Here is a 22,312-nt window from a genome sequence, read left to right as displayed (position 1 = left end):
TTATTAAATGCAATTAATGAATACATTGCCACCTCTTGTTGTGTGTGTGTGTGTGTGTGTCTTCTGTGTTTCTGTGTTTCCGGCATTTCACATTGGAACAGCTCATTCACCTTCCTTGTCTTCTCTCCGCCCTCCCTCCCTCCCTCCTAGGTAAGTTAAAGAGCTGCACCTGAGCCAGCCACTGATTGATGCAGCACCACAGTCAAATAGTGGAGTGGAGTGGAGTAGGGGAACAGCAAACAGCCATTAAAGCAGCCAGCCGCCTACCCGCCACAATGGACCTACCTGTGTACACTAGGTGGATGTGATGGAATGTACTGTCGTCCCTACATTTCAAGAAGAAGTAAGAATTGCAGTTGCAACAAACCCTTGCTTGCCTACAAAGAGAGCAGCAATTTGGATTTGTTACTATGTTACCTGGAAGAATAACAAACTGTGCAAGGATGGAGGTTGTAGGAGCAAAGAGAAGTTGTCTGTAAAGTTGGTGGATGCCTATTTTCCATTTTGCAGTCCCTTGTCTCCCTCTTGTGGCCTCCTGGAGGCAAATAAATGTGCAAAAAAAAGACAGCCTGGCGGCCGGCTGTTGCAGTGTTGCCCTCTCAGGCAACACTGAGTGACTGACTGAGCCTCACAGTCTTATATAAAGTTCAGACGGAACTTTGCACGTGTCATAGTGGAGCCCTCAGGATTCCAGAGCCAGCTTTCTGACATCATAATGGGGCCTGCCTCAGAGATAAAAGCCTGGGCCCAGGCAGTGTTGTTCAGTGCTGCTCAGCAGGCAGCACAGGACTGGATTAAAGCTGATACAAGGTGTGAAGGAACAAGGGGTGGCTGTGGGCATGCACTTGCTGCCGCTGCCAGTGTTTATCTGCATGGCAGGAGGGCATTTGGGCGTTGCCAGGAAGGCGTTTTTATGTAGATTCCTCCTCTTTCAGCACTGCATTGTGGTGCAAGCAAAAGAAGCAAATCCTGTCTGGCTTCCTCTCCGGCCTTTATTCACCTCCCGCTTAGTAGCTGTAAATGTGTGTGAGCCTGCAGGGCCCCATGGAATTGCCTAGGAGTAGGCTGAATCGCTGCAAGGGGTGAACAGCAGTATGGGACAGGCTCGGGCAAGGCAAGGGCCGCTCGGGTTATCGCTTCTCGGCCTTTTGGCTAAGATCAAGTGTAGTACTTTAGGGTATTGCCTTGTTTCTTGGTCAGGAGGTGCCCTGGTACCCTTTTCCTTGGCCTGGGGGGATCGTTTCTCTTAGGAGAGACTTCACCCCTCTGCTGCTATTGGGGAGGAGGATTAGTCCAGGGCAACGGGGAGCGATCACCTGCCTGGTACTTCGGTACTGAAGGTATTCTTTGGAGATTGCTGGAATTCGTTTGGAGCAGGATGGAGGAAATTCCCGAATATATGCGTACCAGGAATGCTGTCCGGTTTTTCGTGGAGGAATCTGAGCGACAAAGGAAGGATCTGGAGTTCATCACAAAGGTTCTTTTGTTGGATTTCTTTCAGCTGGAGAGATCATGCATTTTGGCGGTGATGGACTATCCGAGGAGAGGGTGCTTTGACGTTACCTTCGCCACAGAAGAAATTTATGCTGTCTTTTTAGAACGCTTGAAGGAAGGTAAAAGGGACCCAAGACTTGTGGGTGTGAAGGTAACACCACATTTTGTGCCAAACAAAAAGTTGGTGGTTGTAAAAATGTTTTCGCCTTACGTGGATGAAGAGGACATTAAGTTATTTCTCAATAAGTTTTGTGAGGAGGTGGTGGGAAAGGGGAAAGTGTTTAACCCTTTTGGATTTTGGACTGGGAAGTGGAAATTTCTTTGTAAATTTGTGAGAATTGGTGAATCTAGAAACCTATTGTTTCCTCCAGCGCGGTTCAAGATTGGAAGTGCGTGTGGAAATTTATTTTTTCTTGGAATGGATATGTTTTGTTTGAATTGTAAAGAGTATGGTCATGAGAGAGAAGCCTGTGAGAAAGTAATGTGTACAAAATGTCTGCAAGAGGGACATAAGTATAATGAATGTCAGAAAGGGAAAGTATGTAATATGTGTGGAGAGGAGGGGCACATATTCAAATCGTGCCCAAAGAAAAGCAAACGTGAGGTACAAGAGGAAAATAAGAAGATAGTCAAAAGAAAGGAAGCGGAAGTTAGTTTGGAAGAAGGCAAGCTTCATAAATTGGAAGGAAGTGGGCAAAGTGATGAGAAAAAAAGGAAAAAAGCAGAGAGAAAGAAAAAAAGTGTCATTTCAGAAGAGGAAAGAGCAGAAAGAGACAGGTTATTGGAAGAAGTAGAGCAGTTACGTAGTAAAATTAATTTTGAAAAAATGCGGAGGAGGGTGCGGCTCTGTGTAAGAGAAAATTTACCAGGGTTTCTTGAAAGGTATGGTGTGCCAACATGGTTAACGTGCATTGTAAACTGTGAGTGGGATGGTAATGATTTGCAGGAACATCTAGTGGATATGTTAGGAACTATTGCTGTTAAAAAAGGAATGTTTTTTTGATTTCTTAAGGAAAAAAAAGGAAAGAGGAAAACAAAAATTAATTGTACGTTTTCAGTTTTCATTGTGATGATCTAAGTCTTTTTTATTTTGAATTTTATGATTTTTAAGACGTGATCTGAATGAATTAAAAAAAAAAAAAAAAAAAAAAAAATCTGTTCTTATCAGTTTAATATCTGATACGTCCCCTATCTGGGGACCATATATTAAATGGATTTTTAGAACAGGGAGATGGAAATAGAGCTTGCTCTGTCCACTCCACGCATTGACCTGGTATTGCAGTATTTCCAGGACCGGTGCACCCTTCCCTTATGTGTTGACTAAAATCAGATTCCAAAAGTGTTTTTTCTCTTTGCCATTGTTTCTGTCTTTCTGAAGGGATCTCCCCTTTTAATCCCATTATTTCAACACCTGTTGGACAATGCATTTGTACAGTCATGTGTGATAATGAGCTCATTTATTAAATGCAATTAATGAATACATTGCCACCTCTTGTTGTGTGTGTGTGTGTGTGTGTCTTCTGTGTTTCTGTGTTTCCGGCATTTCACATTGGAACAGCTCATTCACCTTCCTTGTCTTCTCTCCGCCCTCCCTCCCTCCCTCCTAGGTAAGTTAAAGAGCTGCACCTGAGCCAGCCACTGATTGATGCAGCACCACAGTCAAATAGTGGAGTGGAGTGGAGTAGGGGAACAGCAAACAGCCATTAAAGCAGCCAGCCGCCTACCCGCCACAATGGACCTACCTGTGTACACTAGGTGGATGTGATGGAATGTACTGTCGTCCCTACATTTCAAGAAGAAGTAAGAATTGCAGTTGCAACAAACCCTTGCTTGCCTACAAAGAGAGCAGCAATTTGGATTTGTTACTATGTTACCTGGAAGAATAACAAACTGTGCAAGGATGGAGGTTGTAGGAGCAAAGAGAAGTTGTCTGTAAAGTTGGTGGATGCCTATTTTCCATTTTGCAGTCCCTTGTCTCCCTCTTGTGGCCTCCTGGAGGCAAATAAATGTGCAAAAAAAAGACAGCCTGGCGGCCGGCTGTTGCAGTGTTGCCCTCTCAGGCAACACTGAGTGACTGACTGAGCCTCACAGTCTTATATAAAGTTCAGACGGAACTTTGCACGTGTCATAGTGGAGCCCTCAGGATTCCAGAGCCAGCTTTCTGACATCATAATGGGGCCTGCCTCAGAGATAAAAGCCTGGGCCCAGGCAGTGTTGTTCAGTGCTGCTCAGCAGGCAGCACAGGACTGGATTAAAGCTGATACAAGGTGTGAAGGAACAAGGGGTGGCTGTGGGCATGCACTTGCTGCCGCTGCCAGTGTTTATCTGCATGGCAGGAGGGCATTTGGGCGTTGCCAGGAAGGCGTTTTTATGTAGATTCCTCCTCTTTCAGCACTGCATTGTGGTGCAAGCAAAAGAAGCAAATCCTGTCTGGCTTCCTCTCCGGCCTTTATTCACCTCCCGCTTAGTAGCTGTAAATGTGTGTGAGCCTGCAGGGCCCCATGGAATTGCCTAGGAGTAGGCTGAATCGCTGCAAGGGGTGAACAGCAGTATGGGACAGGCTCGGGCAAGGCAAGGGCCGCTCGGGTTATCGCTTCTCGGCCTTTTGGCTAAGATCAAGTGTAGTATCTGTTCTTATCAGTTTAATATCTGATACGTCCCCTATCTGGGGACCATATATTAAATGGATTTTTAGAACAGGGAGATGGAAATAGAGCTTGCTCTGTCCACTCCACGCATTGACCTGGTATTGCAGTATTTCCAGGACCGGTGCACCCTTCCCTTATGTGTTGACTAAAATCAGATTCCAAAAGTGTTTTTTCTCTTTGCCATTGTTTCTGTCTTTCTGAAGGGATCTCCCCTTTTAATCCCATTATTTCAACACCTGTTGGACAATGCATTTGTACAGTCATGTGTGATAATGAGCTCATTTATTAAATGCAATTAATGAATACATTGCCACCTCTTGTTGTGTGTGTGTGTGTGTGTGTCTTCTGTGTTTCTGTGTTTCCGGCATTTCACATTGGAACAGCTCATTCACCTTCCTTGTCTTCTCTCCGCCCTCCCTCCCTCCCTCCTAGGTAAGTTAAAGAGCTGCACCTGAGCCAGCCACTGATTGATGCAGCACCACAGTCAAATAGTGGAGTGGAGTGGAGTAGGGGAACAGCAAACAGCCATTAAAGCAGCCAGCCGCCTACCCGCCACAATGGACCTACCTGTGTACACTAGGTGGATGTGATGGAATGTACTGTCGTCCCTACATTTCAAGAAGAAGTAAGAATTGCAGTTGCAACAAACCCTTGCTTGCCTACAAAGAGAGCAGCAATTTGGATTTGTTACTATGTTACCTGGAAGAATAACAAACTGTGCAAGGATGGAGGTTGTAGGAGCAAAGAGAAGTTGTCTGTAAAGTTGGTGGATGCCTATTTTCCATTTTGCAGTCCCTTGTCTCCCTCTTGTGGCCTCCTGGAGGCAAATAAATGTGCAAAAAAAAGACAGCCTGGCGGCCGGCTGTTGCAGTGTTGCCCTCTCAGGCAACACTGAGTGACTGACTGAGCCTCACAGTCTTATATAAAGTTCAGACGGAACTTTGCACGTGTCATAGTGGAGCCCTCAGGATTCCAGAGCCAGCTTTCTGACATCATAATGGGGCCTGCCTCAGAGATAAAAGCCTGGGCCCAGGCAGTGTTGTTCAGTGCTGCTCAGCAGGCAGCACAGGACTGGATTAAAGCTGATACAAGGTGTGAAGGAACAAGGGGTGGCTGTGGGCATGCACTTGCTGCCGCTGCCAGTGTTTATCTGCATGGCAGGAGGGCATTTGGGCGTTGCCAGGAAGGCGTTTTTATGTAGATTCCTCCTCTTTCAGCACTGCATTGTGGTGCAAGCAAAAGAAGCAAATCCTGTCTGGCTTCCTCTCCGGCCTTTATTCACCTCCCGCTTAGTAGCTGTAAATGTGTGTGAGCCTGCAGGGCCCCATGGAATTGCCTAGGAGTAGGCTGAATCGCTGCAAGGGGTGAACAGCAGTATGGGACAGGCTCGGGCAAGGCAAGGGCCGCTCGGGTTATCGCTTCTCGGCCTTTTGGCTAAGATCAAGTGTAGTATCTGTTCTTATCAGTTTAATATCTGATACGTCCCCTATCTGGGGACCATATATTAAATGGATTTTTAGAACAGGGAGATGGAAATAGAGCTTGCTCTGTCCACTCCACGCATTGACCTGGTATTGCAGTATTTCCAGGACCGGTGCACCCTTCCCTTATGTGTTGACTAAAATCAGATTCCAAAAGTGTTTTTTCTCTTTGCCATTGTTTCTGTCTTTCTGAAGGGATCTCCCCTTTTAATCCCATTATTTCAACACCTGTTGGACAATGCATTTGTACAGTCATGTGTGATAATGAGCTCATTTATTAAATGCAATTAATGAATACATTGCCACCTCTTGTTGTGTGTGTGTGTGTGTGTGTCTTCTGTGTTTCTGTGTTTCCGGCATTTCACATTGGAACAGCTCATTCACCTTCCTTGTCTTCTCTCCGCCCTCCCTCCCTCCCTCCTAGGTAAGTTAAAGAGCTGCACCTGAGCCAGCCACTGATTGATGCAGCACCACAGTCAAATAGTGGAGTGGAGTGGAGTAGGGGAACAGCAAACAGCCATTAAAGCAGCCAGCCGCCTACCCGCCACAATGGACCTACCTGTGTACACTAGGTGGATGTGATGGAATGTACTGTCGTCCCTACATTTCAAGAAGAAGTAAGAATTGCAGTTGCAACAAACCCTTGCTTGCCTACAAAGAGAGCAGCAATTTGGATTTGTTACTATGTTACCTGGAAGAATAACAAACTGTGCAAGGATGGAGGTTGTAGGAGCAAAGAGAAGTTGTCTGTAAAGTTGGTGGATGCCTATTTTCCATTTTGCAGTCCCTTGTCTCCCTCTTGTGGCCTCCTGGAGGCAAATAAATGTGCAAAAAAAAGACAGCCTGGCGGCCGGCTGTTGCAGTGTTGCCCTCTCAGGCAACACTGAGTGACTGACTGAGCCTCACAGTCTTATATAAAGTTCAGACGGAACTTTGCACGTGTCATAGTGGAGCCCTCAGGATTCCAGAGCCAGCTTTCTGACATCATAATGGGGCCTGCCTCAGAGATAAAAGCCTGGGCCCAGGCAGTGTTGTTCAGTGCTGCTCAGCAGGCAGCACAGGACTGGATTAAAGCTGATACAAGGTGTGAAGGAACAAGGGGTGGCTGTGGGCATGCACTTGCTGCCGCTGCCAGTGTTTATCTGCATGGCAGGAGGGCATTTGGGCGTTGCCAGGAAGGCGTTTTTATGTAGATTCCTCCTCTTTCAGCACTGCATTGTGGTGCAAGCAAAAGAAGCAAATCCTGTCTGGCTTCCTCTCCGGCCTTTATTCACCTCCCGCTTAGTAGCTGTAAATGTGTGTGAGCCTGCAGGGCCCCATGGAATTGCCTAGGAGTAGGCTGAATCGCTGCAAGGGGTGAACAGCAGTATGGGACAGGCTCGGGCAAGGCAAGGGCCGCTCGGGTTATCGCTTCTCGGCCTTTTGGCTAAGATCAAGTGTAGTATCTGTTCTTATCAGTTTAATATCTGATACGTCCCCTATCTGGGGACCATATATTAAATGGATTTTTAGAACAGGGAGATGGAAATAGAGCTTGCTCTGTCCACTCCACGCATTGACCTGGTATTGCAGTATTTCCAGGACCGGTGCACCCTTCCCTTATGTGTTGACTAAAATCAGATTCCAAAAGTGTTTTTTCTCTTTGCCATTGTTTCTGTCTTTCTGAAGGGATCTCCCCTTTTAATCCCATTATTTCAACACCTGTTGGACAATGCATTTGTACAGTCATGTGTGATAATGAGCTCATTTATTAAATGCAATTAATGAATACATTGCCACCTCTTGTTGTGTGTGTGTGTGTGTGTGTCTTCTGTGTTTCTGTGTTTCCGGCATTTCACATTGGAACAGCTCATTCACCTTCCTTGTCTTCTCTCCGCCCTCCCTCCCTCCCTCCTAGGTAAGTTAAAGAGCTGCACCTGAGCCAGCCACTGATTGATGCAGCACCACAGTCAAATAGTGGAGTGGAGTGGAGTAGGGGAACAGCAAACAGCCATTAAAGCAGCCAGCCGCCTACCCGCCACAATGGACCTACCTGTGTACACTAGGTGGATGTGATGGAATGTACTGTCGTCCCTACATTTCAAGAAGAAGTAAGAATTGCAGTTGCAACAAACCCTTGCTTGCCTACAAAGAGAGCAGCAATTTGGATTTGTTACTATGTTACCTGGAAGAATAACAAACTGTGCAAGGATGGAGGTTGTAGGAGCAAAGAGAAGTTGTCTGTAAAGTTGGTGGATGCCTATTTTCCATTTTGCAGTCCCTTGTCTCCCTCTTGTGGCCTCCTGGAGGCAAATAAATGTGCAAAAAAAAGACAGCCTGGCGGCCGGCTGTTGCAGTGTTGCCCTCTCAGGCAACACTGAGTGACTGACTGAGCCTCACAGTCTTATATAAAGTTCAGACGGAACTTTGCACGTGTCATAGTGGAGCCCTCAGGATTCCAGAGCCAGCTTTCTGACATCATAATGGGGCCTGCCTCAGAGATAAAAGCCTGGGCCCAGGCAGTGTTGTTCAGTGCTGCTCAGCAGGCAGCACAGGACTGGATTAAAGCTGATACAAGGTGTGAAGGAACAAGGGGTGGCTGTGGGCATGCACTTGCTGCCGCTGCCAGTGTTTATCTGCATGGCAGGAGGGCATTTGGGCGTTGCCAGGAAGGCGTTTTTATGTAGATTCCTCCTCTTTCAGCACTGCATTGTGGTGCAAGCAAAAGAAGCAAATCCTGTCTGGCTTCCTCTCCGGCCTTTATTCACCTCCCGCTTAGTAGCTGTAAATGTGTGTGAGCCTGCAGGGCCCCATGGAATTGCCTAGGAGTAGGCTGAATCGCTGCAAGGGGTGAACAGCAGTATGGGACAGGCTCGGGCAAGGCAAGGGCCGCTCGGGTTATCGCTTCTCGGCCTTTTGGCTAAGATCAAGTGTAGTATCTGTTCTTATCAGTTTAATATCTGATACGTCCCCTATCTGGGGACCATATATTAAATGGATTTTTAGAACAGGGAGATGGAAATAGAGCTTGCTCTGTCCACTCCACGCATTGACCTGGTATTGCAGTATTTCCAGGACCGGTGCACCCTTCCCTTATGTGTTGACTAAAATCAGATTCCAAAAGTGTTTTTTCTCTTTGCCATTGTTTCTGTCTTTCTGAAGGGATCTCCCCTTTTAATCCCATTATTTCAACACCTGTTGGACAATGCATTTGTACAGTCATGTGTGATAATGAGCTCATTTATTAAATGCAATTAATGAATACATTGCCACCTCTTGTTGTGTGTGTGTGTGTGTGTGTCTTCTGTGTTTCTGTGTTTCCGGCATTTCACATTGGAACAGCTCATTCACCTTCCTTGTCTTCTCTCCGCCCTCCCTCCCTCCCTCCTAGGTAAGTTAAAGAGCTGCACCTGAGCCAGCCACTGATTGATGCAGCACCACAGTCAAATAGTGGAGTGGAGTGGAGTAGGGGAACAGCAAACAGCCATTAAAGCAGCCAGCCGCCTACCCGCCACAATGGACCTACCTGTGTACACTAGGTGGATGTGATGGAATGTACTGTCGTCCCTACATTTCAAGAAGAAGTAAGAATTGCAGTTGCAACAAACCCTTGCTTGCCTACAAAGAGAGCAGCAATTTGGATTTGTTACTATGTTACCTGGAAGAATAACAAACTGTGCAAGGATGGAGGTTGTAGGAGCAAAGAGAAGTTGTCTGTAAAGTTGGTGGATGCCTATTTTCCATTTTGCAGTCCCTTGTCTCCCTCTTGTGGCCTCCTGGAGGCAAATAAATGTGCAAAAAAAAGACAGCCTGGCGGCCGGCTGTTGCAGTGTTGCCCTCTCAGGCAACACTGAGTGACTGACTGAGCCTCACAGTCTTATATAAAGTTCAGACGGAACTTTGCACGTGTCATAGTGGAGCCCTCAGGATTCCAGAGCCAGCTTTCTGACATCATAATGGGGCCTGCCTCAGAGATAAAAGCCTGGGCCCAGGCAGTGTTGTTCAGTGCTGCTCAGCAGGCAGCACAGGACTGGATTAAAGCTGATACAAGGTGTGAAGGAACAAGGGGTGGCTGTGGGCATGCACTTGCTGCCGCTGCCAGTGTTTATCTGCATGGCAGGAGGGCATTTGGGCGTTGCCAGGAAGGCGTTTTTATGTAGATTCCTCCTCTTTCAGCACTGCATTGTGGTGCAAGCAAAAGAAGCAAATCCTGTCTGGCTTCCTCTCCGGCCTTTATTCACCTCCCGCTTAGTAGCTGTAAATGTGTGTGAGCCTGCAGGGCCCCATGGAATTGCCTAGGAGTAGGCTGAATCGCTGCAAGGGGTGAACAGCAGTATGGGACAGGCTCGGGCAAGGCAAGGGCCGCTCGGGTTATCGCTTCTCGGCCTTTTGGCTAAGATCAAGTGTAGTATCTGTTCTTATCAGTTTAATATCTGATACGTCCCCTATCTGGGGACCATATATTAAATGGATTTTTAGAACAGGGAGATGGAAATAGAGCTTGCTCTGTCCACTCCACGCATTGACCTGGTATTGCAGTATTTCCAGGACCGGTGCACCCTTCCCTTATGTGTTGACTAAAATCAGATTCCAAAAGTGTTTTTTCTCTTTGCCATTGTTTCTGTCTTTCTGAAGGGATCTCCCCTTTTAATCCCATTATTTCAACACCTGTTGGACAATGCATTTGTACAGTCATGTGTGATAATGAGCTCATTTATTAAATGCAATTAATGAATACATTGCCACCTCTTGTTGTGTGTGTGTGTGTGTGTGTCTTCTGTGTTTCTGTGTTTCCGGCATTTCACATTGGAACAGCTCATTCACCTTCCTTGTCTTCTCTCCGCCCTCCCTCCCTCCCTCCTAGGTAAGTTAAAGAGCTGCACCTGAGCCAGCCACTGATTGATGCAGCACCACAGTCAAATAGTGGAGTGGAGTGGAGTAGGGGAACAGCAAACAGCCATTAAAGCAGCCAGCCGCCTACCCGCCACAATGGACCTACCTGTGTACACTAGGTGGATGTGATGGAATGTACTGTCGTCCCTACATTTCAAGAAGAAGTAAGAATTGCAGTTGCAACAAACCCTTGCTTGCCTACAAAGAGAGCAGCAATTTGGATTTGTTACTATGTTACCTGGAAGAATAACAAACTGTGCAAGGATGGAGGTTGTAGGAGCAAAGAGAAGTTGTCTGTAAAGTTGGTGGATGCCTATTTTCCATTTTGCAGTCCCTTGTCTCCCTCTTGTGGCCTCCTGGAGGCAAATAAATGTGCAAAAAAAAGACAGCCTGGCGGCCGGCTGTTGCAGTGTTGCCCTCTCAGGCAACACTGAGTGACTGACTGAGCCTCACAGTCTTATATAAAGTTCAGACGGAACTTTGCACGTGTCATAGTGGAGCCCTCAGGATTCCAGAGCCAGCTTTCTGACATCATAATGGGGCCTGCCTCAGAGATAAAAGCCTGGGCCCAGGCAGTGTTGTTCAGTGCTGCTCAGCAGGCAGCACAGGACTGGATTAAAGCTGATACAAGGTGTGAAGGAACAAGGGGTGGCTGTGGGCATGCACTTGCTGCCGCTGCCAGTGTTTATCTGCATGGCAGGAGGGCATTTGGGCGTTGCCAGGAAGGCGTTTTTATGTAGATTCCTCCTCTTTCAGCACTGCATTGTGGTGCAAGCAAAAGAAGCAAATCCTGTCTGGCTTCCTCTCCGGCCTTTATTCACCTCCCGCTTAGTAGCTGTAAATGTGTGTGAGCCTGCAGGGCCCCATGGAATTGCCTAGGAGTAGGCTGAATCGCTGCAAGGGGTGAACAGCAGTATGGGACAGGCTCGGGCAAGGCAAGGGCCGCTCGGGTTATCGCTTCTCGGCCTTTTGGCTAAGATCAAGTGTAGTATCTGTTCTTATCAGTCCTTGTAAGGATAGATAGCTCGGAGAACCACTGGGGGCTATAAACACTAGCTTAGCGATCCAAGAGCGTTCCAGACGAAGCCGGCGACGAACTGCGGAGAAGAACCAGCGAAGACGACGATCCAGAAGGGAGAAGCCGCCATCGGGGAAGAAGCTCCGGGAGATCGCTGCCGGGAAGAAGAAGGAGAACTGCGACAGAGACCTTCGGAGAAGAGCCGCTGCTGAAGGGGATCTTTGAAGAAGCTCGGCCGCAGAAGAAGCTCGACGAGGAACCGCTGCGGAAGAAATTTCGTGGAAGAACCTCGGCCAGCAAGGAGAAGATTTGCATAGCTCCGCCCCCTTCGGGAAAGAGCTATCGAAGATCCTCCCCAAGCGACAGGAACAGCTGGAAGAAGCCATGGCCTCAACCAGCAACCCTGCCACCCAGAAGAAGAAGGCTGATGGACCAGGTGAGCCGGCCCAGGCCAGGACATCTCCTCCTGAAGCCTCCTCAAGCCAACAGGCCACCAGGAAGCCGAACCAGGCTGCTCCAACCCTGGAGCCCTGGATGAAGCAGACGGTGGCCCTGAAGCTGAAGGAGGTGGACGGGAGAGTGCCGGACATGACGGAAGAAGTGTTCTGCCAGAAGATGCTCCTGGACCAGGGCTTCGCTAAGCCGGAGACCATCAGCATCCAGGCCTTCATGACCGGGATGTTCTTCGTGACCTTCGCTTCGATCAACATCTGCAGAAGGTACTGGGAGATGGTGAAAGCGGCGAGGCCTGAATCCCCTTTCTCTCGCTTTGTGGGCAACTGCCCTGTCCAAAGAGAGGAAAGGCGGGTGACGGTCTCAATGCGGAACCCACACACCCCCGGCAAAGACATCACCACGCTCCTGAAGCGGTTCTGCACAGTGGTGAGGGAACCCACCCACATCCTGAACGGACTCGGCTTCTGGACTGGCAAGTGGTCGGTAATCGTCCGACTGAACAAGGATTCCAGCGCGGAAGACGGCCTCCAACACCTGCCCCAGTCATTCTCGCTGGGCAACTCCTACGGCCTCATCTACTACCCGGACATGCCGCAGATCTGCAGGAGATGCAGCAAGAAGGGTCATTCGGTGAAGGACTGCAAGGAGGACGCCTGCAAGAACTGCCGGGTAACAGGACACGAGACCAAAGACTGCCCGAAACGGACAATGTGCAACCTCTGCGGACAAGCAGCCCACTCCTACAAGGACTGCCCGAAGAGGGATCGATCCTGGGCAACTGTAGCGGCGAAAGCTCCGGCCAGAGGGAACCCCGCCCCAGCCAGAGCTCCAGCGGCGCAGAAGACCGGGAATAAGAAGGATGGTAAGAAGACGACAGTCCCTCCCCCCCGTCTCCCGGCCCTCCCTCGCCCTACCCTTCCCACCCTCCCTCGCCCGGCCCTCCCCACCCCCCCGTCCCCAACCCCTGTCACCCCCACTGAGGCTCTCACCTTCTCCTACCCACCCATCTCAGTGGTCCTGTCACCTGCACCTCTCCCAACCCAGCCTCCCTTCTCCCCAGCTCCAGCAGCACTAACATCTTCCCCTCCAGCTGCTGGAGTCCTCTCCCTGGAGGATTTTCCCCCTCTTGTCTCCTCAGGTGCCATCCAGAGGAAGAGAAAGGTGAGGGACAGCCCAGCTGCTGAGTCCTCAAAGCGACAAGTCGTGGAAATCTGCGAAGATTCCCTTGCGCAGCAGGAGGAAATGGAGCAGATGGTGGAGGAACTCGTGTCTGAACCTGAGGTCATCGACTTCACAACAGACATCCAGGTGGCTACAATCCTGGAACAATTTTTGTCAGAGGGCCTGCTGGATCTTTCGGACCCGCCAGGAGAGGAGGATCCGCCCGACCGGACTGGTAACTAAGGTGTATCGTTTGCACTAACCTTCTTTATTCTCCCCCATGGCTGCTAAACTTAACATCTTTAGCCTCAATGTGAGGAGTGTTAGAGATAGGACTAGATGTCAGATGGTGCTAACTTTTCTTTCCAAGCAGTCGAGTGATGTATTTATGCTGCAGGAATGTACTCTCCCCTCTTCCAGGTCATACCATCATCTGGCCAGGCAGTGGACCCATGGCCCGTCCTACTGGTCTGGTGGGGGCGACTGTAAGTCTGCAGGGGTTGCCATCCTGATTAGGGGAAGCGTATTTACTGTTGACTCTGTCCAGGAGCTCGCCTGCGGCCGCTTGTTGGTCGTAGACGGTTCCTGGGCAGGAGAGCCGATTAGGCTCATCAACGTGTACGCTCCCCCTATGAAGGCTGAGCGCCTGGAACTATTCCAGACCCTGCGGACCCAGCTCGCCACCACTAGGGCAGTGGTGATGGCCGGGGACTTCAACTGCCCCATCGAAGAGGATGGACGAAGTTCCGGCACTTCAATCAAACTGGATGTCAGTTCCAAACTGCTTATCGAGATGGTAACCGAAGCATCCTTGCAGGACGTTGTGGGCTCCATGGGGATTGGCTCTGTGAACTATTCATGGAGCCGACCCGATGGCTCACTTCGTTCTCGGATTGACTTTGTGTTCACCTCCCGGGCAGTCAAGCAGCATGGGCACTCCATGGTCCCCTGCTTCTTCTCTGACCACAGGGCCATTCTCTTCCAGGGTGCCATCGGCCACGGTTTTCCTCCCGGCCCTGGCTCCTGGAAGCTGAATTGTGCCCTGCTGGAAAGAGAGGAGGTACTGGCGGAACTTAGAGACGCCTATATTGTTTGGAGGAATGATAAAGTTTTCTTTGACAAAACCTGTGACTGGTGGGAATATGTTAAAGTTGAATTTCGTTGTTTCTTTCAGGCAAAAAGTCGTCAACAGGCGTGTGAGAGGAAGAGAGACTTCAGAGAGATGCAGCGTCAGCTGCGATCCCTTCAAGACCTCCTTCAATGCGGCTGGGACGTCAGGAAGGAGCTGGAGGAAGCCAAAAAGGGCCTGAAAAGGCACTTTGAGGAGGAATCCAAGCGAATTGTCTTTCGTTCCAAGGTGGAGAACCTGGAGAAGGGTGAGAAATGTAACTCGTTCTTTTTCAGGAAACTCCATGCCGGCCACACGCCCCTGAAGGAACTTCGAGATGAGACCGGAAACATGCATTCTGGGAAGAAGGAGGTGATGGGAGTCGTCACAGACTACTACCAAAGCCTCTACTCCCGGAAAACCACTGACCCCGAAGCCGCCGATAAATTCCTGTCAGGTATCACTAATCATCTTGATCCTGCAGGTACGGAGGCTATGGATGTACCCCTGACGGTGGAGGAACTGCTCTCTGCCGCTAAATCCTTCAGACCCGGCAGGACCCCGGGCAGTGATGGTCTCCCAGCAGAGCTCTATGTAGCGCTGGGGGACTTGATCAGTCCGGACCTGCTGGAGCTCTATGAGGAGATGGTGGTGGAGGGTAGAATGCCACCGTCCTTGAGAGAAGGCATGATCACGATCTTGTATAAGCGGAAGGGGGAGAGATGTGACCTGAAAAACTGGCGTCCCATCTCTCTCCTGAACGTGGACTACAAGATCCTCGCCAAAGTATTGGCCAACAGACTGAAGGTTGTCATCGGACAGATCATCGGATCGGACCAAACCTGCGGCATTCCTGGCCGTAGGGTGGCCGACAGTCTTGCCCTGGTGAGGGACACGGTGCATTACATGCAAAGCCGCCGTACACACGCGGCCCTGGTCAGTCTGGATCAGGAGAAGGCTTTTGACCGGGTCTCTCACGAATTCATGGGTAAGGCTCTGCGTAGGCTGCGGCTTGGCAGGTTGTTCTGTTTGTATGTTAACCTGATGTATTGCGACATTTACAGCTCGGTGCTGGTGAACGGCTGGAAGACTGACCCCTTTCCTGTATCGTCGGGGGTTAGACAAGGCTGTCCTCTTTCACCTCTCCTTTTTGTTTGTGTTATAGAGCTCTTCGCAGAGGCTATCCGGCAGAATGGAGAGATCAGAGGGATCACCGCACCAGGTCCAGGACACTTCGAGGTCAAATGCTCGCTGTACATGGACGACGTGACCGTCTTCTGCGCTGACCAGAGTTCGGTGACTGCACTCGTCCAGACCTGTGAGGAGTTCGGACACGCTTCAGGGGCAAAAGTCAACTGCGGGAAGTCGGAAGCCATGCTCTTCGGAAAGTGGTACCTGCCTTCTCCTGCCTCCTTCCCGTTTACTATCAAGCCGGACTTCATCAAAATTCTGGGAGTCTGGTTCGGTAAGGAAGGTGCAGCCCTAAAGTCGTGGGAAGAACGCTTGGCCAAAGTCAACCAAAGGATCGGACTGTGGAGCCTCAGACAACTCACTATTGAGGGCAAAGCAATGGTCCTGCGTAACGAAGTCTTGCCTGTGCTACAATACACTGCACAGGCATGGCCCCCTCTTGCCACCGTCTCGAGGGCCATTACCAGGACTGTGTTTCGCTTCATCTGGGGCTCGAAAATGGACAGAGTAAAGCGGACTGTTATGTACAAGGAGCCCCGCAAAGGTGGGAAGGGTATACCCGACATTCCCACTCTGCTACGGATCGCTTTTGTATGTGACTGTGTTCGTAGGACTCTGAGGACAGCAAACGGCTCTGCGGGCAAGGCCATGTCCCGCTACTTCCTCCTTCCCCTCTGGCGAGGTTTTGGCTGGGACAAGTGGGACAGCTCCTTCCCTTACAACTGGCACGCTCCCTGGTTCTACGGAGATGTCGTCCGGTTCGTGAGGGAGCATCAACTGGAGGGTCTTAAGCCCGACTTGTGGAAACCTAAGACGATCCACAAGCACATCAGAGCAAAGGACTCACTGGAGTCTGTTCCAGGGCTTCATGCCGACACGTTGGAGACTGTTTGGACTAACGTGTCATCTGGCAGGTTGACCAACGGGCACAAGGACATTTCATGGATGGCCATCCAGGGAGGACTGCCTCTTAGGTCATTCATGCATGCCCGCAACCTGTGCAAGACCCGGTACTGCCCCAGGTGCCCCTTCACGGAGGAAACATCTTTGCACATTTTCTGGCAGTGCCCCTTTGCACAGGGTCTGTTGAAAGCCTTGGAACACGAACTCAAGGACTCAGTTCCCAGGAACAGACTGTCGTACCGCTCGGTACTTTATGGACTATTTCCTGGGAATACCACGGATGGAGCAATCCAGGAAGCCTGGCGCCTTATGAACTGTTTTAAGGACGCTATATGGTTCGCCAGGAATCGTCTGATTTTGCGGAGAGAGAGTGTGTCCGTCCAGGACTGCCGCAGGCTGATCCACAGCCTGCTCAGAGACTATTCCACCTGGGACAGCCCGGACGTCGATGAGGAAGAGGACTGATACTCCCCTTCCCCCCACTCTCCCTTCTTGTGTGTTGTCTTTCAATAAAGCTTCGGGCCTGTGATTTCCCGCTTCCCTATCCCCTCCTACCCACTCCCCTATCCCATCACTTGTCTGTAATGCTTTGTTGTTTGGCTTTAGTGAATGCAAGAATGTTAGTGTAGCATGTGGTGTAATGTATAGCATAGGCTAGCCTGTACTGTGTATTATACTGTCATGTTATGTTTGACGACTGTTATTATTTATTATTTGCTGCTTCATGGCTCGCGCTGCGTCGCAGTAATGTTTGTATGATGACGATTGATTGTCAATAAAGCATTTTTCAATCAAAAAATCTGTTCTTATCAGTCCTTGTAAGGATAGATAGCTCGGAGAACCACTGGGGGCTATAAACACTAGCTTAGCGATCCAAGAGCGTTCCAGACGAAGCCGGCGACGAACTGCGGAGAAGAACCAGCGAAGACGACGATCCAGAAGGGAGAAGCCGCCATCGGGGAAGAAGCTCCGGGAGATCGCTGCCGGGAAGAAGAAGGAGAACTTCGGAGAAGAGCCGCTGCTGAAGGGGATCTTCGAAGAAGCTCGGCCGCAGAAGAAGAAGCTCGACGAGGAACCGCTGCGGAAGAAATTTCGTGGAAGAACCTCGGCCAGCAAGGAGAAGATTTGCATAGCTCCGCCCCCTTCGGGAAAGAGCTATCGAAGATCCTCCCCAAGCGACAGGAACAGCTGGAAGAAGCCATGGCCTCAACCAGCAACCCTGCCACCCAGAAGAAGAAGGCTGATGGACCAGGTGAGCCGACCCAGGCCAGGACATCTCCTCCTGAAGCCTCCTCAAGCCAACAGGCCACCAGGAAGCCGAACCAGGCTGCTCCAACCCTGGAGCCCTGGATGAAGCAGACGGTGGCCCTGAAGCTGAAGGAGGTGGACGGGAGAGTGCCGGACATGACGGAAGAAGTGTTCTGCCAGAAGATGCTCCTGGACCAGGGCTTCGCTAAGCCGGAGACCATCAGCATCCAGGCCTTCATGACCGGGATGTTCTTCGTGACCTTTGCTTCGATCAACATCTGCAGAAGGTACTGGGAGATGGTGAAAGCGGCGAGGCCTGAATCCCCTTTCTCTCGCTTTGTGGGCAACTGCCCTGTCCAAAGAGAGGAAAGGCGGGTGACGGTCTCAATGCGGAACCCACACACCCCCGGCAAAGACATCACCACGCTCCTGAAGCGGTTCTGCACAGTGGTGAGGGAACCCACCCACATCCTGAACGGACTCGGCTTCTGGACTGGCAAGTGGTCGGTAATCGTCCGACTGAACAAGGATTCGAGCGCGGAAGACGGCCTCCAGCACCTGCCCCAGTCATTCTCGCTGGGCAACTCCTACGGCCTCATCTACTACCCGGACATGCCGCAGATCTGCAGGAGATGCAGCAAGAAGGGTCATTCGGTGAAGGACTGCAAGGAGGACGCCTGCAAGAACTGCCGGGTAACAGGACACGAGACCAAAGACTGCCCGAAACGGACAATGTGCAACCTCTGCGGACAAGCAGCCCACTCTTACAAGGACTGCCCGAAGAGGGATCGATCCTGGGCAACTGTAGCGGCGAAAGCTCCGGCCAGAGGGAACCCCGCCCCAACCAGAGCTCCAGCGGCGCAGAAGACCGGGAATAAGAAGGATGGTAAGAAGACGACAGTCCCTCCCCCCCGCCTCCCGGCCCTCCCTCGCCCTACCCTTCCCACCCTCCCTCGCCCGGCCCTCCCCACCCCCCCGTCCCCAACCCCTGTCACCCCCACTGAGGCTCTCACCTTCTCCTACCCACCCATCTCAGTGGTCCTGTCACCTGCACCTCTCCCAACCCAGCCTCCCTTCTCCCCAGCTCCAGCAGCACTAACATCTTCCCCTCCAGCTGCTGGAGTCCTCTCCCTGGAGGATTTTCCCCCTCTTGTCTCCTCAGGTGCCATCCAGAGGAAGAGAAAGGTGAGGGACAGCCCAGCGGCTGAGTCCTCAAAGCGACAAGTCGTGGAAATCTGCGAAGACTCCCTTGCGCAGCAGGAGGAAATGGAGCAGATGGTGGAGGAACTCGTGTCTGAACCTGAGGTCATCGACTTCACAACAGACATCCAGGTGGCTACAATCCTGGAACAATTTCTGTCAGAGGGCCTGCTGGATCTTTCGGACCCGCCAGGCGAGGAGGATCCGCCCGACCGGACTGGTAACTAAGGTGTATCGTTTGCACTAACCTTCTTTATTCTCCCCCATGGCTGCTAAACTTAACATCTTTAGCCTCAATGTGAGGAGTGTTAGAGATAGGACTAGATGTCAGATGGTGCTAACTTTTCTTTCCAAGCAGTCGAGTGATGTATTTATGCTGCAGGAATGTACTCTCCCCTCTTCCAGGTCATACCATCATCTGGCCAGGCAGTGGACCCATGGCCCGTCCTACTGGTCTGGTGGGGGCGACTGTAAGTCTGCAGGGGTTGCCATCCTGATTAGGGGAGGCGTATTTACTGTTGACTCTGTCCAGGAGCTCGCCTGCGGCCGCTTGTTGGTCGTAGACGGTTCCTGGGCGGGAGAGCCGATTAGGCTCATCAACGTGTACGCCCCCCCTATGAAGGCTGAGCGCCTGGAACTATTCCAGACCCTGCGGACCCAGCTCGCCACCACTAGGGCAGTGGTGATGGCCGGGGACTTCAACTGCCCCATCGAAGAGGATGGACGAAGTTCCGGCACTTCAATCAAGCTGGATGTCAGTTCCAAACTGCTTATCGAGATGGTAACCGAAGCATCCTTGCAGGACGTTGTGGGCTCCATGGGGATCGGCTCTGTGAACTATTCATGGAGCCGACCCGATGGCTCACTTCGTTCTCGGATTGACTTTGTGTTCACCTCCCGGGCAGTCAAGCAGCATGGGCACTCCATGGTCCCCTGCTTCTTCTCTGACCACAGGGCCATTCTCTTCCAGGGTGCCATCGGCCACGGTTTTCCTCCCGGCCCTGGCTCCTGGAAGCTGAATTGTGCCCTGCTGGAAAGAGAGGAGGTACTGGCGGAACTTAGAGACGCCTATATTGTTTGGAGGAATGATAAAGTTTTCTTTGACAAAACCTGTGACTGGTGGGAATATGTTAAAGTTGAATTTCGTTGTTTCTTTCAGGCAAAAAGTCGCCAACAGGCGTGTGAGAGGAAGAGAGACTTCAGAGAGATGCAGCGTCAGCTGCGATCCCTGCAAGACCTCCTTCAATGCGGCTGGGACGTCAGGAAGGAGCTGGAGGAAGCCAAAAAGGGCCTGAAAGGGCACTTTGAGGAGGAATCCAAGCGAATTGTCTTTCGTTCCAAGGTGGAGAACCTGGAGAAGGGTGAGAAATGTAACTCGTTCTTTTTCAGGAAACTCCATGCCGGCCACACGCCCCTGAAGGAACTCCGAGATGAGACCGGAAACATGCATTCTGGGAAGAAGGAGGTGATGGGAGTCGTCACAGACTACTACCGAAGCCTCTACTCCCGGAAAACCACTGACCCCGAAGCCGCCGATAAATTCCTGTCAGGTATCACTAATCATCTTGATCCTGCAGGTACGGAGGCTATGGACGTACCCCTGACGGTGGAGGAACTGCTCTCTGCCGCTAAATCCTTCAGACCCGGCAGGACCCCGGGCAGTGATGGTCTCCCAGCAGAGCTCTATGTAGCGCTGGGGGACTTGATCTGTCCGGACCTGCTGGAGCTCTATGAGGAGATGGTGGTGGAGGGTAGAATGCCACCGTCCTTGAGAGAAGGCATGATCACGATCTTGTATAAGCGGAAGGGGGAGAGATGTGACCTGAAAAACTGGCGTCCCATCTCTCTCCTGAACGTGGACTACAAGATCCTCGCCAAAGTATTGACCAACAGACTGAAGGTTGTCATCGGACAGATCATCGGATCGGACCAAACCTGCGGCATTCCTGGCCGTAGGGTGGCCGACAGTCTTGCCCTGGTGAGGGACACGGTGCATTACATGCAAAGCCGCCGTACACACGCGGCCCTGGTCAGTCTGGATCAGGAGAAGGCTTTTGACCGGGTCTCTCACGAATTCATGGGTAAGGCTCTGCGTAGGCTGCGGCTTGGCAGGTTGTTCTGTTTGTATGTTAACCTGATGTATTGCGACATTTACAGCTCGGTGCTGGTGAACGGCTGGAAGACTGACCCCTTTCCTGTATCATCTGGGGTTAGACAAGGCTGTCCTCTTTCACCTCTCCTTTTTGTTTGTGTTATAGAGCTCTTCGCAGAGGCTATCCGGCAGAATGGAGAGATCAGAGGGATCACCGCACCAGGTCCAGGACACTTCGAGGTCAAATGCTCGCTGTACATGGACGACGTGACCGTCTTCTGCGCTGACCAGAGTTCGGTGACTGCACTCGTCCAGACCTGCGAGGAGTTCGGACGCGCTTCAGGGGCAAAAGTCAACTGCGGGAAGTCGGAAGCCATGCTCTTCGGAAAGTGGTACCTGCCTTCTCCTGCCTCCTTCCCTTTTACTATCAAGCCGGACTTCATCAAAATTCTGGGAGTCTGGTTCGGTAAGGAAGGTGCAGCCCTAAAGTCGTGGGAAGAACGCTTGGCCAAAGTCAACCAAAGGATCGGACTGTGGAGCCTCAGACAACTCACTATTGAGGGCAAAGCAATGGTCCTGCGTAACGAAGTCTTGCCTGTGCTACAATACACTGCACAGGCATGGCCCCCTCTTGCAACGGTCTCGAGGGCCATTACCAGGACTGTGTTTCGCTTCATCTGGGGCTCGAAAATGGACAGAGTAAAGCGGACTGTTATGTACAAGGAGCCCCGCAAAGGTGGGAAGGGTATACCCGACATTCCCACTCTGCTGCGGATCGCTTTTGCATGTGACTGTGTTCGTAGGACTCTGAGGACAGCAAACGGCTCTGCGGGCAAGGCCATGTCCCGCTACTTCCTCCTTCCCCTCTGGCGAGGTTTTGGCTGGGACAAGTGGGGACAGCTCCTTCCCTTACAACTGGCACGCTCCCTGGTTCTACGGAGATGTTGTCCGGTTTGTGAGGGAGCATCAACTGGAGGGTCTTAAGCCCGACTTGTGGAAACCTAAGACGATCCACAAGCACATCAGAGCAAAGGACTCACGGGAGTTTGTTCCAGGGCTTCATGCCGACACGTTGGAGACTGTTTGGACTAACGTGTCATCTGGCAGGTTGACCAACGGGCACAAGGACATTTCATGGATGGCCATCCAGGGAGGACTGCCTCTTAGGTCATTCATGCATGCCCGCAACCTGTGCAAGACCCGGTACTGCCCCAGGTGCCCCTTCACGGAGGAAACATCTTTGCACATTTTCTGGCAGTGCCCCTTTGCACAGGGTCTGTTGAAAGCCTTGGAACATGAACTCAAGGACTCAGTACCCAGGAACAGACTGTCGTACCGCTCGGTACTTTATGGACTATTTCCTGGGAATACCACGGATGGAGCAATCCAGGAAGCCTGGCGCCTTATGAACTGCTTTAAGGACGCTATATGGTTTGCCAG

At 51.1% G+C, this 22,312-nt stretch overlaps 5 non-coding genes and 3 pseudogenes across 5 annotated transcripts; all 8 read left to right on the top strand.

Moving 5' to 3' along the window:
* Positions 1 to 1,132: 1,132 nt before the first annotated feature.
* On the top strand, positions 1,133 to 1,243 carry LOC142696245 (U2 spliceosomal RNA; annotated as a pseudogene).
* Positions 1,244 to 2,593: 1,350 nt separating this feature from the next.
* LOC142696226 (U2 spliceosomal RNA) lies at positions 2,594 to 2,801 on the top strand (annotated as a pseudogene).
* A 1,282-nt stretch (positions 2,802 to 4,083) lies between these two features.
* LOC142696208 (U2 spliceosomal RNA) lies at positions 4,084 to 4,274 on the top strand. The gene has a single exon (XR_012864192.1). It is a non-coding gene; the product is annotated as a U2 spliceosomal RNA (small nuclear RNA).
* Positions 4,275 to 5,556: 1,282 nt separating this feature from the next.
* Positions 5,557 to 5,747, top strand: LOC142696195 (U2 spliceosomal RNA). The gene has a single exon (XR_012864181.1). It is a non-coding gene; the product is annotated as a U2 spliceosomal RNA (small nuclear RNA).
* A 1,282-nt stretch (positions 5,748 to 7,029) lies between these two features.
* LOC142696183 (U2 spliceosomal RNA) lies at positions 7,030 to 7,220 on the top strand. The gene has a single exon (XR_012864170.1). It is a non-coding gene; the product is annotated as a U2 spliceosomal RNA (small nuclear RNA).
* A 1,282-nt stretch (positions 7,221 to 8,502) lies between these two features.
* Positions 8,503 to 8,693, top strand: LOC142696171 (U2 spliceosomal RNA). Its single transcript, XR_012864159.1, has one exon. It is a non-coding gene; the product is annotated as a U2 spliceosomal RNA (small nuclear RNA).
* Positions 8,694 to 9,975: 1,282 nt separating this feature from the next.
* On the top strand, positions 9,976 to 10,166 carry LOC142696159 (U2 spliceosomal RNA). Its single transcript, XR_012864148.1, has one exon. It is a non-coding gene; the product is annotated as a U2 spliceosomal RNA (small nuclear RNA).
* A 1,282-nt stretch (positions 10,167 to 11,448) lies between these two features.
* LOC142696237 (U2 spliceosomal RNA) lies at positions 11,449 to 11,550 on the top strand (annotated as a pseudogene).
* The last annotated feature ends 10,762 nt before the right edge of the window (positions 11,551 to 22,312 follow it).

Source organism: Rhinoderma darwinii (genome assembly GCF_050947455.1).
Source record: "Rhinoderma darwinii isolate aRhiDar2 chromosome 5 unlocalized genomic scaffold, aRhiDar2.hap1 SUPER_5_unloc_5, whole genome shotgun sequence".
Taxonomy (NCBI): domain Eukaryota; kingdom Metazoa; phylum Chordata; class Amphibia; order Anura; family Rhinodermatidae; genus Rhinoderma; species Rhinoderma darwinii.
Note: the sequence above shows the minus strand (reverse complement) of the source record. Positions and strands in the feature narration are given on the sequence as shown.